Raw genomic sequence first — 18354 nt, 5'->3', positions numbered from 1 at the left:
CTCAGCTGACTGCATAGGGAGCAAGTCCTGACCTTTAGCGTGCCTGCGGCTGAGGCAAAGAGGCTACTTGCAGACACAAGGAGGTTGAGTACCAGCCCCATCCACCAGCAAGCCCATGAACTACAACTAGGCCTCTCAATAGCATGAAAGCAAACCCTGCCCAGTATAGTACACAAGGCAAAGTGGATCATTGCCACCAGCTAGATTGAAAGCCACCCAATCCACCAGTGTGCCCATGGAATAACAGCTAAGCCACAACAGCATGAAACAGAGACCACAGAAGTGATATCCCCAAAGCATCTGGTTCTGGTAACCTGGGGGGAATGGTACTATAAGGCATCAAAGGATTTCTTCTACACAAGGCCACTTTCAAGACCAGGAGACATACTTGACCTATCTAATACATAGAAACAAACAGAAAAAGTTAGATAAAGTGAGGAGACAGAGGAATATGACCAAAATGAAGAAACAAGACAAAATCACAGTAAAAGAGCTAAATAAAACAGGTAAGCTATATGCCTGATAAAGAATTCAAAGTAATGGCTGTGAAAATACTTATTAGACCTGAGAAAAGAGTGGATGAACTCAGTGAGAAATACAACAAACATGGAAAATAGAAAAAATAAATAGAGCTCAACAATTCAATAACTGAAATGAAAAATATGCTAGAAGTGATCAACAGTAGATTAAAGAATATAGATGAATGGATCGGCAATCTGGAAAACAGAGTAATGGAAAGAAGCCAAGCTGAATAGCAAAAAAGAATAAAGAATAATAAAAAATGAAAATAGGTTAAGGGAACTAAGCTACATTATTTGCATTACAGGGATCCCAGAAGGAGAAAAGAGAGAGAAAGGGCAAAAAGCTTTATGAAGAAATAATAGAAAAAAAAAAAAAAAAGAAGAAAGAAAAGAAAAGAAAAGAAAAGAAAAGAAAAAAGAAAAGAAAAAAGAAAAGAAAAGAGAAAAGAAAAGAAAAGAAAAGAAAAAAGAAAAGAAAAAAGAAAAGAAAAGAGAAAAGAAAAGAAAAGAAAAGAAAAGAAAAGAAAAGAAAAGAAAAGAAAAGAAAAGAAAAGAAAAGATAGCTGAGGAATGCCTGGGTGGCTTGGCAGTTGAGCATCTGCCTTTGACTCAGGGCATGATCCCAGAGTCCCGGGATCGAGTCCCACATTGGGCTTCCTGAAGGGAGGCTGCTTCTCTCTCTGTCTGTGTCTCCGCACGTCTCTCTCTCTCTCTCTCTCTCTCTCTCTCATAAATAAAATATTTTAAAAAAGAAATAGTAGCTGAAACTTCCCTAATCTGGGGAAGGAAACAGATGTCCAGGTCAGAAAGTACAGAGAGCCCTAACAAGATGAACCCAAAGAGGTCTGCACCAAGACATAATAATTAAAATGGTAAAAAAAAAAAAAAAAAAAAAAAAAAAAGGAATGCTAAAAGGAGAATTTTAAAAGTATCAGGAAGAAAAAAAAAAAAAAAACAGTTATATACAAGGGAAATCTCATAAAGCTATCATATGATGTTTCAGCAGGAACTTTGCAAGCCAGAAGGCAGTGGTATGATATATTCAAACGACTGAAAGGGGAAAAAAAGCCTACCAAGAATACTCTATCTACCCAGAAAGGTTATCATTCAGAAGAGAAAAGAGATAAAGGCTCTCCCAGACAAACAAAAGTTAAAGAAGTCCATCACCACTAAACCAGCCTTACAAAAAGTGTTAAAAGGAATTCTTTAAGTGTAAAGAAAAGGCCATAACTAGAAGTAAGAAAATTCTGAAAGGAAAAAATTTCACACGTTAAATATATAGTAATGGTAATAAATTAAGTGACCATCAACTTAATAGACTGCTATACATAGAGGATGTCCTATATGAACACAACAGTAACCAAAAATCAAAAACCTATAAGATACAAAAGAGAGAGAGAGAGAGGAATCCAAGCAAACACTAAAGAAAGCCATCAAATCACAAAGAAAGAGAGCAAGAAAAGAAAGGAACAAAATAGAATTAAAAAACAACCCGAAGTGCTCGCTTTGGCAGCACATATACTAAAACAAACAAACAAACAAACAAAAAAACAACCTGAAAACAATGAACATAAAACAAGAAGTACACACCTATCAATAATTAAATGTAAATGAACTAAATGCTGCAGGCAAAAGACAAAAGGATGAATGAATGGCTTAAAAAAAAAAAAAAAAAAAGACCCATGTATATATGCTGCTGTCTACAAGAGACTCAATTCATCCCTAAAGAAACATATAGACTGAAAGTTAAGGGATGGAAAAAGATATAGAATTCAAATGGAACCAGGAAAAAAAAAGCCAAGGTAGCAATACTTCTTTCAGACAAAATACAAAGCCCATAGCAAGACAAAGAATGGCATTAATGAGAAAGGAATCAATCCAACAAGAGGAGGTAACAATTTTAAGTATCTCAGTACCCAACACAAAAATACCTACATGCATAAAGCAAATATTAACAGACATGAAGAAAGAAATCAATATTAAGACAATAATAGGGAAATTTAGCACCTCTACTTACATCAGTGGTAGATTATCTTGACAGAAAGTCAACAAGAAAACAGTGGCTTTGAATGACACATTGGACCAGATGGACCTAACAGATATATACAGAACATTCCATCCTAAAAGAGCAGAACACACATTCTTTTCTAGTGAATGCAGAACATTCTCAAGGTCAGAACACATGTTAGGCCACAAAACAAGTGTCAATAAATTTAAGACTGAAAAATTATCTTTTCTAACCAAAATGTTATGAAATTAGAAATCAATTGAATCAATTAAAAGGGAAAAGTTGAAAAAAAATAAACACAGGGAGGCTAAAAAATATGTTACTAAAAAACCAATGGGTTAGTTAAGAAATCAAAAGGAAATGATCAAAAATACACAGAGACTAATGAAAATGAAAACACAGTGGTCCAAAATCTTTAGGACACAGCAAAAGGAGTTCTAAGAGACAAGTTTATAGTGATAGAGGTCTGTCTGAAGAAATAAGAGAAATCTCAAATAAGCAACCTGACCTTATACCTAAAGGAGCTAGAAAAAGAACAAATGAAACCCAAAACCAGTAGAAGGAAGGAAATAATAAAGATTACGGTGAAAATAAATGAAAGAGACCCCCCCAAAATAGAAAAGATCAATGAAACCAAGATAAAGTTCTTTGAAAAGATAAACAAAATTTCTAAGCCATGGGCAGCCCCATTGGCAAAGGGGTTTAGTGCTGCCTTTGGCCCAGGGTGTGATCCTGGAGTCCCTGGATCTAGTCCCACATCAGGCTCCCTGCATGGAGCCTGCTTCTCCCTCTGCCTGTGTCTTGCCTCTCTCTCTCTCTCTCTCTCTGTCTGTCATGAATAAATAAATAAAATCTTTAAAAAAAAAAAAATCTAAACCTTTAGCCAGATTCATCAAGAAAAAAGAAGAGCATTCAAATAAATAAAATCAGAAATGGAGGAGGAGAAACAAGAACTGACACCATAGAAATAAAAACCTTATAAGATTATATTATGAAAAATTATTGGAGTACCTATAAAAAATAGATAAATTCCTAGAAAAATATAATATTCTAAAACTGAATCAGGAAGATATAGAAAATCTGAACGATTACTAGTAACAAAATTGAATAATCAAATTTGAATAATCAAAACTCCCAAAAAACCAAAGTCCAGGACCAGATGGCTTCACAAGTATATTTTACCAAACATTTAAAGCAGAGTTCTCCAACTATTCCAAAAAATAGAAGAGGAAGGAAAATCAAAGACTAAAATCAAAAACAAGTGTTAATAAAGATGGAAAGAAAAGAGAGCCCTTGTGCAGTTAGTGGGAATGTAAATTGGTGCAGCCACTGTGGAAAATAGCAGAGATTCCTCAAAAAGTTATAAATAGAACTATCATATGATCCAGTAATTCTACTACATTTACCCAAAGAAAAAGAGAACACTAATTCAAAAAGATATATCTACCCCTATGTTTACTGCAGCATTATTTACAATAGCTATAATATGGAAGCAGCCCAAGTGTATATTGATAAATATATGGATTAAAAAAATGGCATATATACGCATCATAATATTACTTAGCCAGTCATAAAAAGAAGATCTTGCCTAGGGGGTATGCTCCCTACAAGAGACTCAACTCATCCTTAAAGAGACATACAGAGATAACATGAATGGACATGAATGGACCCAACAGGTATTATAAATGGACCTAGTGGGTATTATACTATGTGAAATATGACAGAGAAAGAAAAATACCATATGGTTTCACTTATATGTAGAATCTAAACAACAACAACAACAAAAACTATTAAATATAGAGAACAAACTGATGGTTGCCAGAGAAGAGGTGGATAGGAAGATGGGTGGGAAGATAGGTGAACTAGATAATGGAGATTAAGAAGTATGAACTTCCAGTCATAAAGTAAATAAATCAAGGAGATGAAAAGTAAAGCATAGGGAATAAAATCAATAATATTGTAATAATGTTACATGGTAACAGATGAGGACTATACTTATGGTGAGCACTAAGTAATATACAGAATTGTCAAATCATTATGTTGTACACATGAAACTAATGTAACACTATGTCAATGACACTTCAATAATAAATAACAATGTTTTGAAAAACAAAAAAAAAAAGCACAATGAGAGACCATTTCTCATGCACTTAGATGGCTAGAATAAAAAATTTTACTGGAAATTAAATTTTGGCAAGGATGTAGAGAAATCAGAATCCTCATACACTGCTAGTTGGAATGAAAAATAGTGCAGCCATTCTGGAAAATAGTGTGGCAATTCCTCAAATGATTAAATATAGAGTTACTATATGAGTTACCAGTAATTCCACTCTAAGATAAATGAAAACATATGTCGACACAAAAACTTGCACAAGAATTTTTTAGCAGTGTTACTCATAATAGCCAGAAAATGAAAACCCAAATATCCATCAATTGATGATGAATATAAAAACAAAATGCACTATACAAATGTGCCATATTGGAATAGGAGGTAGCCATAAAAATGAATAAAGTATTAATACATGCTACAACACAGATAAACCTTGAAAACAGTATGCCACGTGAAAGACGCCAACACAAAAGATTACATAATTCCGGTCATATGTAATATCTAAAACAAGGAAATCTACAGAGACAGAAAGTAGATTAGTGGTTGCTTGGGTCTGGGGAAAAGATAGGCAGATAAGGGGATGACAACTAACGTATATGGGGTTTCTGTTTGAGGTGATGAAGATATTCCAAATCTAATTCATATGATGTGATTCATACATACATTAAAGTTAGAGAAGGTCTGGTCTCGCTACAAATCTATGTCTTAAAAACAATGGGCATCTGAGTGGCTTAGTCAGTTAAGCATCTGTCTTTGGCTTAGGTCATGATCCCAGGGTCCTGGGATCAAGCCCGGCATTGAGCTACCTGAGAACCAGCTTCTCCCTCTCCCTCTACCACTCCCCCTGCTTGTGCTCTCTTTCACCCTTTTTTCTCTCAAATAAATAAAATCTTTAAAAAAGAAAATGGGTCTTTAAAAAAGGGGGCGGGGGACGCCTGGGTGGCTCAGTGGTTGAGCGGCTGCCTTTGGCCCAGGGTGTGATCCTGGAGTCCCTGGATCCAGTCCCACATCGGGCTCCCTGCATGGAGCCTGCTTCTCTCTCTGCCTATGTCTCTACCTCTCTCTCTATGTGCCTCTCATGAATAGATAAATAAAATCTTTAAAAAAAAAAAGAAAATTGGGACCAATATAAAGAGAATTATGACACAGAGATTTATGACAGCTACAATGTAAGATTCTTGTTTGGATAAATTTAAACAAAGAAATTATTGAAAGGCATTTTTGAAATAACCAGGGAAATCTGAAAATGAATATTAATTGATACGTAGAATTATTAATTTTGTTGGGTGTGACATGCCATAGTGGTATGCAGAAACAAAAAAGTTATTGGAGATGTATACTTAAATGTTTACTCATGAAATAACCTGATGGCTGAATTTACTTTAAAATATCTAGGAAAAATTAAATTAAATTAAATTAAAAATTAGAATAAAATAAAATATCTAGGAAAAAAATTTTTATGGAGACATGGATGAATTGAAATATATTGATAATTAATGGAACTAGATGATGGGTGCATAAAGATTCATTCCTCAATTATATCCATTTTTGTGGCTACTTAAAATTCTCTTAAATAAATAACATTTCATTTTTAAAAATCACCTGGAATATTTAAAAATCAGATTTTTGGGCTCCCCAACTCAAAATTACTGAATCCAAATCTCAAGCATGAGTCGGCATGTGAGATTTTAAGATGCTAGGACTCAAGATACAGTGTCTGCAATCACCCATGGGCAACTTCCTACCCTATTTAGGAAGAAATCCATGCAGTCTATGAACCTTGGCTTCCCAAGCCCAAAAAACTATCATTTATTTACATGAATTATGAATCAGGCCTCTGTTTCCTCAGTTTGATGAATGTTATTCCTGAAGTGGAGAAGGACAAAAGAAAAGAAAGAAAGAAAGAAAGAAAGAAAGAAAGAAAGAAAGAAAGAAAAAAAGAAAGAAAAAGGAAAAGAAAAGAAAAGAAAAAGAAAAAAAGAAAAGAAAGAAAAGAAAAGAAAAGAAAAGAAAAGAAAAGAAAAGAAAAGAAAAGAAAAGAAAGGGAAAAGAAAAAAGAAACCGCAATACCTCTTTCTTTACTCCTAGACTCCACACCCACAACCATCAGTGATGGTAATTAGTCAATTACCTGCCTATCTGCATCCTAATGGTGATACCACCAGTCCTCTAATCATTGAGAAAAGAAATCAGCAGCAGGAGAGGATAGGCTGGGGAGAAGTTTAGAAGTTAATACAATGGGAGTGGATGGATTTCTGCCCTTAAAAATAGAGTCCAGAGGCAACTCTCACCTCACTCAGATTCAAATGTCCAAGTAAATGAAATTTCAAATAGAATTCTAAATGCAACTCCAAGCATATGATTTGCAAATTTAATGTGATGCCTACTGCTTTTAATTAGATGAGATGTCCTTTTTGAAATCAGTTACAGACACTTGCCATTTTCAAAATGCCCTCAGGTAACTTCCAACATTTGTGCCCTTCAAGTGAGCAGTTAATTTTCACTCTCACATACATAATTCACCCAGGCCATTGCTGGCTGTACCTATCATCCGAAGAGATTTACAGAAGCTTCACCACAGTAAATATACCAGGTCAGCACTGCAAGTTTCCAGAATAGTTTCAGGACAAAAATTGTGTAGATAAAGTGGAGACCTGAAAGGATAAATATGCCCTCAGGTGATATCCAAAAAGGGTAAAACTTGAATGTTTTTCTGTCTTTCCTGATAAATTTTCATCTTTTTGGCTTTACTTCTAAATGGATTATTTTAATCTTAACACTACTTTTAAATTTAAACTTACTCTTTTGACCACCACAGCATGACAAGTGATAACTATTTACTTCATTTTTTAAAAATTATTTTAATGATTTGACAGACAGTAAGAGGAAAGAAAGCAAAGAAAAAGTGAAGACAACTCCTCATTTTCCAGGAAAGTGAGCGGACAAACATGGAAGGGGTTCATCACTCTGGGAGCATTAGGCTTTGTCACTTGTGTCCATCAATCCATTTTCATTTATCACCCGAGTCTAAGCCAGGAAGATAAGAAATGCCGATTAGACCTTCCTTTTCCCTAGAAGGCCTCCATGAATCTGAAGTCTCCGTCTTATTCAACAACTATAATTTATCTTCCTTTCTTTTTTTTCAGCTCTCTGTTGATATACAAGTATTGATTAACTAGACAGGATGGGAGGAATGGGAGGAGGCAGAGCTTTTCCTGCTAAACATGTGGTTCATTTACTAGATGACAGCTGCTCACTAGCTTCTCAGGGTGAGACCAAGTTGGCAGGACGACCCCATATTTATTGTGAGGCTGGGGAATGCTATTAACATCAAGACTGATTTAGAGGGAGGGTAGGAAGAGGTGCCTTTGTGAGTTTCAGGTAATAGTTTCCCATTGCCTGGAAGGTCAAGACTTAAATCTTTAGCATATCTTACACAGCTGATCACAAGCTGGCTTCTTCCTAGCTTCCCTGCCTTAGTGCCTACCTTTCTCCTACCAAATCAACTCGAATCTGCCCCAAATTCTTACCTCTATGGCTCCATGCACTCCTTTTTTCTACCTGAAATTCTCCCTCAGATAAACCACACATCTTCCAAGGCCCAGTTTCAACATAATTTCTTGAGAGAAAGCTGCACTAGTCTACTTCTCTGTCCTCTTTGTTCTTATAGGTTTTTCTGTATGCCTCTATTGAAGCTCACGAGGCTGTTATGTGGGTGTAAATATTAATATGCTAACCTGTTTTAATATGTAAATAGAAATGTTATGTTTTCTTCCCCTCTTTTGCTACAATTGTAGAATGAAAGGAAATATATCCCCTCACTATGTGGGGGCATTAGAAGATTTAATTCCTGGCCTCCAGAAACTTTAGGGTATATCTTTTCAGTAAGTTCTATTATGAGAGAAGAGAATGGAAGAAAATATATGCAGAATACAGGGGGAAACATGGGACTCAAGAGGACTAGGGAGAAAGGGAAGCAGGTGAAAGGAAAGGAGATAGAAAATGATGGGGTCCCTGAGGCCTGAGAACCAATGGAAGCCATGTTGAAACTGAGTCCAAACCCAAGGGCAGCTCAGCTTTCATCTTCAAGGAGAGCTTCCCACCCTCTGCATCCACGGTCTATGCATCTGATCCTCTTCTGTACCAAAGAGGATGCCCCATTTCCCTTCCCTCACCTCTCCTCTGAGTGTACTCATTCTCAGCTGCCAACACACCCCATGCCAGCAGATATTACTTGGTTCTCATTCCATCAAACCTCCCCACACTCTAGGAAATCTGTAAGGACATCTGGGCACGAGATTCTGAGCACTCAGTGATTGGGGAAACCTCCATTTATCTTAAGGAGTGGGGAAAGTACACTTATTGAGCAAACTAGAAACCTATAAACAGGATCATATAGTTGGTGATAGCCCTGCATTTATGTCTATCTCCCTAACTTGACTGTAAGCTCAAGGCCCTTGTCCCATTCATCACTGATTTCCCAGGAATATCTGGAATGTAACAAATTTATACTAATTTTAGCTCAATGAATACCTAAAAGAAACCTGCTTGTGTTGTGCCCAAGATTGCGAATCCGAGAAACCACCGAGGAGCAGACACCGATGCAAGCGCACGAGGGTTTATTTGCAAGCTCGAGCTTGGGTCCAAGTATACACGACACAGCGGAGCAGGGACTTGGACCCCGAGGTGGGTTTCAGCTTAGTTTTTTATAGGCTGGTCTAGGGGACCTCCAGAAGGGGTGGAGGAATTTCTCAAGTTCTGTTTACATTTTGATATGGGGCTTTCAAGGGCATTGAGCTCTGTTCTTATTCTAATAGTGGCTTCCTGCCCTTGGCTTGGGCTCTGTTCTTATTCTAATATGGGGCTTTCTAGGACATTAAGCTGTAAACTGTTTTCTTCCTGTAACTGAAGTAATGTAAAGTTCAGCTCTTATTCACAGGGGCCTGGGATGGCTGTACTTGTGCTAAGGCTAAACTTGAGGTGGAATGGCCTTGCTTTTTCTCCGCCTCCACACCTGCTTTTCCCCTAAAAATATGCCTTGTATATTTGTAGTAGCTAAAGTTTTGAAAACTATTCCATTATCACTTTTTTATAAACATTTCTTTGAGACCTACTATGTGCAAGTTACTGAGACAGGTACAGAAGAAGGGAGAGGTGCTATAGGAATGGATAAATTTAAAAATAATCCTTAATGTGAGGTGATTCAAAATCTGAAAGTTATCATTTTTATAGAAACCCACATTTATAACCAATATGTTAACAGGTTAACATAATTTAATTTCAATCATTAATACACATCATCATCTTATAATGGGCACTAAAAAAATTAACCACTTACCAGATGTCCCCATACATCCTCCTAGTAGTATCCTAGGCTGTGTTTTGTAGAAAAAGACTTTGACAACCACTAACTCTGGGCTCATAAACACTGAGGAAGAAGTGCTCAACATCAGCATATCATGTATGAGTAAAATACTCTGTTACTTATAATCTTTGTCGGATTGCAGAATTCATGATTAGAATTTAAATTCCAAAAGGAGAATTCTAAAACCTTCTGCTGATTTTATACAAGCACAGGATTGAACTCTGTTATCTGGCAATTCAAAACAACTAGCATGTCAAGCTGTGATATTAGGAGTGATGGAACAAGTCAAATATATAGGTAAGTAATGAGTCTATGGCTGAAATTTAAAAGCAGGGTTCGGGCAGCCCCAATGGCTCAGCGGTTTAGTGCCGCTTTCTGCCCAGGGCGGGAGACCGGGGATCGAGTACCATGTCGGGCTCCCTGCATGGAGCCTGCTTCTCCCTCTGCCTGTGTTTCTGCCTCTCTCTCTCTCTCTCATGAATAAATAAAATAAAATCTTAAAAAAAAAAAAAAAAACCAAACATCAAAAATAAAATAAAATAAAATAAAATAAATAAAATAAAATCAGGGTTCAAAGATTTATATACAGGTGGAGGTCTTGAGTTTACCTCACAGTAAGACTACTCAGGACAACTCAAAAGGTTCATCTTCTCCCTGGTTTCTTTCACTCTCAATGCTCTCCTCCATCTCCTTTATACCAAACCCCCTTTCATCTTTACTCTTCTAACTTCATACTCTCCTCACTTATAAGATGAGCTGTGAACTAAATTCATGCTCCAAGAAGAAAATGCAATCACACAGGCAAAATTCCTTTATTCTTTCCTTTCACTTTATCCCTTGATGTGGTACTGGATGGATATATATATATATATATATATATATATATATATATATATACACATACTTTCTCTGGTCAGTTTTCCCACATCAGTGCATACAGATGCAGAAGCTCCTTCTGGATTTGAGAAGGGCTTCATGAACATATCTCTTGTGCTACATGTTCTCCTAGACAAGGTCTTCCTAAATAATTGTAAAGAAGCAATGGACTGAAATGGTACACACCTATGGAGTAGGCTAAAGCTTAGATTGTAGATATCAGAACTGCCAGGCAGTTATCACAAAGAAGAAAAAATGAAGAAATTCAGTTATTCAAATGAAAACTTTAGTTAAGCTATTGTGTTGATGTCAAGTCCACAAAACAGCTGGTTGAGTTTTAAACTCTTTCACTTTCCAGTTAGTAACTTTGCAGGGCAGTCATTGCAGTAATAGTTTATCAGGTTATTGAAAGAACTAAGCAGATAAACACTTTGCATTGCAGTCTAAGCTGAAAAATGTATCATTTGGGAACTACAGTAAAGTAGAATTACTCTTCTCTCTGTAATGGTTGAAACTCTACCTCAAAAGCAATCAGTCCATGGTCATGACATAAAACAAAGGAAACATAAGTCATTGTATAAGGGAATATGAAGTAAATTCCAGCACTGCCAAGATAATGAAAACTTATAAGGAGTTAAACTCCTATATGTTGCAGCATTGACATTTTAGTCTTAAATAGCTTCTTGAAATCCAGGACTACCACACCAACTCTGGTGGAGGCATCATTCATTTTTATCTGTAAAAGCTATATACTTAATTGTGATCTACAATTCTATTACCGATGCTGGACAAAAAAAAAAAAAAAAAAAAAAAGACACTTCTTTTATGTCATATTTCTTTTCTCTAAATGGGGAATTAAAATTTGTGAATCTACAAAGGGTATTTTGGAGCACTGATAAATATTAAATTTTCCTGTCCCCTCCCTTGGAGATTTGGATTCAACAAGTTTGAAATGGGGTTTAAAGAACTAGCTTGCTGCCTGGGTGGCTCTGCAGTTTAGCAGCTGCCTTCGGCCCAGGGCGTGATTCTGGAGTCCTGGGATTGAGTCCCACATCAGGCTCTGTGCATGGAGCCTACTACTCCCTCTGCCTGCCTCTTTCTCTCTCTGTCTCTCATGAATAAATAAATTAAATCTTAAAAAAAATAAAGAAAGAAAGAACTAGCTTGCTTTCTTCCTTTCTCCCTCTTTTTTACTTTTCATTCTTAAATAATTTTAGACTTACTGAAAAGTTGTAAAAATCATACACCCAGATTTCCTAATATTAGCATCTTAGACAATATAGTTCAACTATCAAAATCAGAAAATTAACATTTACACAATGTTCTTTATTAATTGTAGTGGGTTGAGTTGTGCCCCCAAAAAGATATCTCTAAGTCTAAAGTCTCAGCATATGTGAATGTAACCTTATTTTTTTAAGTGGTCTTTCCAGCTATAATTAAGGATCTCAAGATCATCTTAGATTAGCAAGGTGGACCCTAAATTCATTGACAAGTGCTCTAAGAAAAGATGACACAGTCAGAAGAAAAGAGATAAGGGAGAAACCATATACAGAGGCAGAGATTTGAGTTTCATTGCCACAAGCCAAGGAACACTTGGATCAACCAAAAGCTGGCAGAGGCCAGGAAGGATCCTCCCCTACAGTGTTTAGGAAGGAACCAATCCTGTCAAAACCTTGATTTAGGACTTTTGGCCTCCAAAACTATGAAAGAATAAATTTCTGTAGTTTTAAGACACTTCCGTTTCTGGTGCTTTGTTATAGTAACTCCAAGAAACTAACACATACAGGCAACAACAGTAAATAAAAAAAATATGGTATATCATTTCTGAGTACAATCACCACTGCTTACTCTCAATAAGGAACTGGTTAATTGCAAAATTATTTTTTACCTTGGCTTATGACCTACAACTACACTCTCTTCCATTCCATTCTAAATTTATTATTTCTTAAATGGTCTTTCAAAAATCTAAAATTTCCAAAGGAGGTTTTCAAAGATAATTAATTGATCAAGGAGGACTCGGTATTCTTCATAAGTAAATTTATTGAATATATGCACCAAATTTTGTGGTTATTAAGTTTTGACATAGAAAATAAAGCTTAACATTGCCAAGGAACTAGAAAAAGCTTTTTTTACATAAACAGTGACACAGATGGATTTTCATATGTTAAATACTTTAAAAAACATTTTTAAAAGATTTTATTTATTTATTCATGAAAAACACAGAGGAAGGCAGAGACAGGCAGAGGGGGAAGGAGAATCCCTGCAGGGAGCCTGATGCAAGACTGGATCCCAGGACTCCAGGATCACAACCTGAGCTGAAGGCAGACACTAAACCACTGAGCCACCCAGGTGTCCCATTTTAAGGCATTTTAAATGTACGTGGCATTCTCAACTGGATATCAACTTAATGTCTTTTTAACAATGACCTAACTTTTACATTACATAAATAACAGGTAAAGAGCAGATCTTAAGCTTGCTATTTTTGAACTACATGTTTTGATGTATAATCCATAAACAAGAAACTTGGACTATATTAAATGTTCCAAAATATGTTGACACTAGAATTTCTGGTGATTGGTTTCCAATTCTGACATTTCAGAGTGTGACTAGCAATGTGTTTCAATCTCATTTGATACAGATTATCAATTAGCAAATAAATGAAGTTATATGATTCTTACTAAGATATCTGGGCAGCCTGGGTGGCTCAGCGGTTTAGTACTGCCTTTGGCTCAGGGTGTGGTCCTGGAGTCCTAGGATGGAGTCCCAAGTCGGGCTACCTGCATGGAGTCTGCTTCTCCCTCTGCCTATGTCTCTGCCTCTCTTTGTGTGTGTCTCTCATAAATAAATAAATTTTTTTTAAAAAGATATTCTTTGAATCTACCACTTTGCCTGCAACTATAAATATGGGTTTTGTTCAAGAAAAATGTTTTAAAATTCTCTGTGAAATGTAAGAAGATGTATTTTATCACTACCAAGTAAATAAGCACTGATCTATAAGCCTAATAATTAAAATAAACCATTCTTCATGAAAGTAAACATTTTAGTGGGAGGTGAAAGCAGCTGATAGCCCTTTTCAAGGCTAAAGAATAGTTCCTTATATGAATGGAACCCATTGTCTTTTGCCTAATGCTGTAAAATATGGAAAAATTTTGGTGAAATCTCAAGAGAGACCTTAAAAAAAAAAACTGGCAAATTTTAACACTTAAACTACCTTTAACCTTTCCTTTGACTATGAAATATATTCCAATATGACTGACTCTTAATAATCTTCCTTATATTCTGAAGAGGTAAATAAAAATTTTCACTTTAATTGACCCTTATATCCTATAATCTGAGAAATCTAACCAACATCCTTGTCATATAATACAAGTAGACTTTCTTTCATTATGAAGAATAACTGATTTCTCACGTCTCTTGACACAGCTCAACAGAATCAATGTACAGCAATTAATATATTCCTATCTGCCTAAAGATCTGCATCAAAGTTACTAAGAAATATAACACAACCAATGATAAATTTGTTTTTAAAAATCAAAATGTGAGAATTATAAACATAAATTTCATTTCCCTTCTCAATAAATATATTCTGTAGCTGCTTCAAAAATATGGAAATTTGAACCAAAAAAAAATCCAGACATATTTCCAAATATTAAAGAAAGGACATCCTTCTATGCTCAAGAGTAGGAAGACTCAATATTGTCAAGATGTCATTTCTTCCCAACTTAATATATAGATTTAATAGAAATCCAATCAAACTCCCAGAAAGTTATTTTGTGAATATTAATAAAATGACTCTAAAGTTTTATAGTGAGGCAAAAGACCCAAAATAACCAACATAATATTGAAGAACAAATAAGGAAGACTAATACTACTTGAAGTTGAAAACATGTCTGTAGAAAAAAACTGCACACAAATGCTTATAGCAGCTTTAGTCATAATTGTCAAAGCTTGGAGGTAACCAAGATATCCCTCAGTAGATGAATGCATAAACAAACTGTGATACATCCAGACAATGGAATATTATTCAGTGCTAAAAAGAAATATGGGGTGCATGGGTGACATAGTCGGATAAGTGTCCAGCTCTTAGTTTTGGCTCAGGTCATGATCTCAGGATCGTGAGATTGAGCCCCCTGATGGGCTCCATGCTCAGCGTGGATTCTGCTTAAGACTGTCCCTCTGCCCCTCCTCCCTGCATTCTCTCTCTCTCTCTCTCTCTCTCAAACAATTTTTTAAAAAAATTAAAATAAATAAAATAAAAAGAAATGAACCATCAATTCATGAAGAAACACAAAGGAATCTTAAATACACATTATTAAGTGAAAAAAAAATCTGAAAAGCTATATACTGTATGATTCCAACTATATGACATTACTAAGGCAAAACTATGGAGACAAAAAGATTACTGGTTGTCAAGGTTTGATGGGAGATGAGGGACAAGAATGAATATATAGAATATAGGGGATTTTTAGGGCAGTAAAAATACTCTGTATGCTAATGATGGATACATGTCATTATACATTTGTCCAAGCCCACAGCATGTATAACACTAGGAGTGAATGCTAATGTAAAGTATGCACTGTGTGATTATGATGTGTCAATGTAGGTCCATCAGCTGCAAAAAAAACGTATCTCACTGGTAAGCAATGTTGAGAATGGAGGAAGTTATGTATGTGTGATGGTGGGGTGATTTGAGAATCTCTGTATCTTCCCTCAATTTTACTTAAAATCTAAAATTTCTCTTAAAAAATAATAATGAAGTCTTAATTTAAAAAACAAAAGAAAGAAAAAAATTCTGAGTTCATATTTCTAAATCTTCCCATCAAATTGCTTCTCTTTCCATGGTCTCCATTTCAGTAAATAGCTCCTTGATCCAACCGATTTCTCAGGCCTAAATTCTACATTCTTCCATGATCCACCTTCTCCTCCAATCCCCAAATGCCCAATAGCTCAACCAGTCTTAGAGAGACTTCCTCCAAAATACATTTTGAATTTTTTTCATTTTTCTCTACCCTCACCTATCTCATCCAAAACACTATCACTCCTTGTGTAATTTATAGCAATGGTCTCTTAATTGGTTACTCCTACTTGACCCCAATTCATTATCCACACATCAGTCAACACATTCTTTGAAAAATGTAAATTTTACTCCCTATTAAAAGCTGCTCAATAGCTTCTCAATTGCAGTTAAAGTAAACTCACAATAAACTATCACCTTACACCCATTAGAGTGGCTATTACCAAAAAGACAACAGATAACAAGTGTTGGTGAGCATATGGAGAAAAGGCCCCCTTGAGCACTGTTGATGGGAATGTAAATTGGTGCAGTCACCATGGAAAACAGTAAGGAGGGCAGCCCAGGTGGCTCAGCGGTTGAGCGCCGCTTTCAGCCCAGGGTGTGATCCTGGAGACCAGGGATCAAGTCCCACGTCGGGCTCCCTGCATGGAGCCTGCTTCTCCCTCTGCCTGTGTCTCTGCCTCTCTCTCTCACTGTGTGCCTATCATGAATAAATAAAAATTAAAAAAAAAAAAAAAAAGAAAAGTAGGAAGGACAAAAGCAGTAAAATTAAGTCTGTCTACAAAAATCAACCAAGAGACTCACAAAATTAAAGGATGTAATATATGACACCATTTACCTAATACATGGTGGGGTGAGGGGGGAAGAAAAGTAAAGAATGGGTTCAAACTTAAGCAACCATCAACTTAATATAGACTTCTATAAGCATGATGTTATATATGAATCTAATACTAGAAATCAAAAACCAGTAATAGGGATGCGTGGGTGGCTCAGTGGTTGAGTGCCTAACTTAGGCCCAGGGTGTGATCCTGGAGTCCTGGGATGGAGTCCCACATCAGGCTCCCTGCATGGAGTCTGCTTCTTCCTTTGCCTGTGTCTCAGCCTGTCTCTCTGTGTCTCTCATGAATGAATGAATGAATGAATGAATGAATGAATGAATAAATAAATAAATAAATAAATAAATAAATAAATAAACTTTAAAAACAAAACAAAACAAAAAACCAGTAATGGAGACGAAAAAAAATGAAGAGAAATAAAACCAAGTATATAACTAAAGAAACCCAACAAAGTGTAACAGAAGAACTACAAAAACAACCATAAATCAAAAAATGGCAATCAGTATATATCTATCAATAATTAATTTGTATGTAAGTGGACTAAATACTCCAAACAAAAGACATAGGGTGATAAAATGGATAAAAAAGCAAGACCCATATATGCTGCCTGCAAGAGACTCATTTCAGAACTAGAGACACATGCAGACTGCAAGTAAAGGTAGGGAAAAGCATTTATCATGTAACTAAAAGTGAAAAGAAAGCCAGGGTGGCAATACTTACATCATACAAAATAGACTTTAAAACAAAGACTATAACAAGAGACAAAGAAGGGAACTATATAATTATAGAGGGAATAATCCAACAAGAAGACATAACAATTGTAAATATTTAGGCACCCAGCATGGGACCCAAATACATAAAGCAGCTAATAACAAACATAAAGGGAGCAATAATAATACAAAATAAGAGAAGACTTCAACACCCCACTTACATCAATAGATAGATAATCCAAACAGTAAATCAACATGGTAACAATGGCTTTGAAAGACACATTGGAGCAGATGTATTCAGAATATTCTGTCCTAAAACAGCAGAATACACATTGTTTTCAGGAGCATATGCAACATTCTTCAGAATAGATCACATATTATGACACAAAATAAGTCTCAACAAATTCACAAAGATCTAAACCATACGATGTGTCATTTCTGACCACAGCACTATGAAACTAGAAATCAACCACAAGAAAAAATCTGGAAAGAACACAAATTCATGGAGGGTAAATAACATGCTACTAAACAATAAACGTGACAACCAAGAAATCAAACAAGTAATGAAGAAATATATGGAAACAAATGAAAACACAACAGTCCAAAATCCTTGGGATGTAGCAAAAACTACTCTAAAGGGAAGTTTATGGCATTACAGGCCTACCTCAAGAAGCAAGAAAAAAATCTCAAACAATCTCACTTTATACCTCAAGAAACTAGAAAAAGAACAAACAAAACCCCAAACCAGGAGATGGAAGGAAATAATAAAGATTAGAGCAAAACTAAATGAAGTAAAAACAAACAAAAACAACAGATCAATGGAAGCAGGATCTGGATTTTTTTTTTTAAGATTAACAAAGTGGATAAGCTTTAAGCCAGACTCATTAAAAGAGAGAAAGAGAACACAAAAAAGATGAGAAATGGATGAGGAGAAATAACAACTGACACCACAGAAATACAAAGGACTGTAAGAGAATATTATGAAAAATTACATGCCAACAAGCTGGACAAATTAGAAGAGATAGATACATTCCTAGAACCATGTAACATCCTAAAACTGAATCAGGAAGAATTAGAAAATTTGAACAGACTGAGTACCAGAAATGATATTAAATCAGTAATCAAAAACTCCC

The sequence above is a fragment of the Canis lupus genome, chromosome 34 (genome assembly GCF_011100685.1).
Source record: "Canis lupus familiaris isolate Mischka breed German Shepherd chromosome 34, alternate assembly UU_Cfam_GSD_1.0, whole genome shotgun sequence".
NCBI classification, from domain to species: domain Eukaryota; kingdom Metazoa; phylum Chordata; class Mammalia; order Carnivora; family Canidae; genus Canis; species Canis lupus.
The sequence above is the reverse complement of the archived record's forward strand: the minus strand, read 5'-3'. Positions refer to the sequence as shown.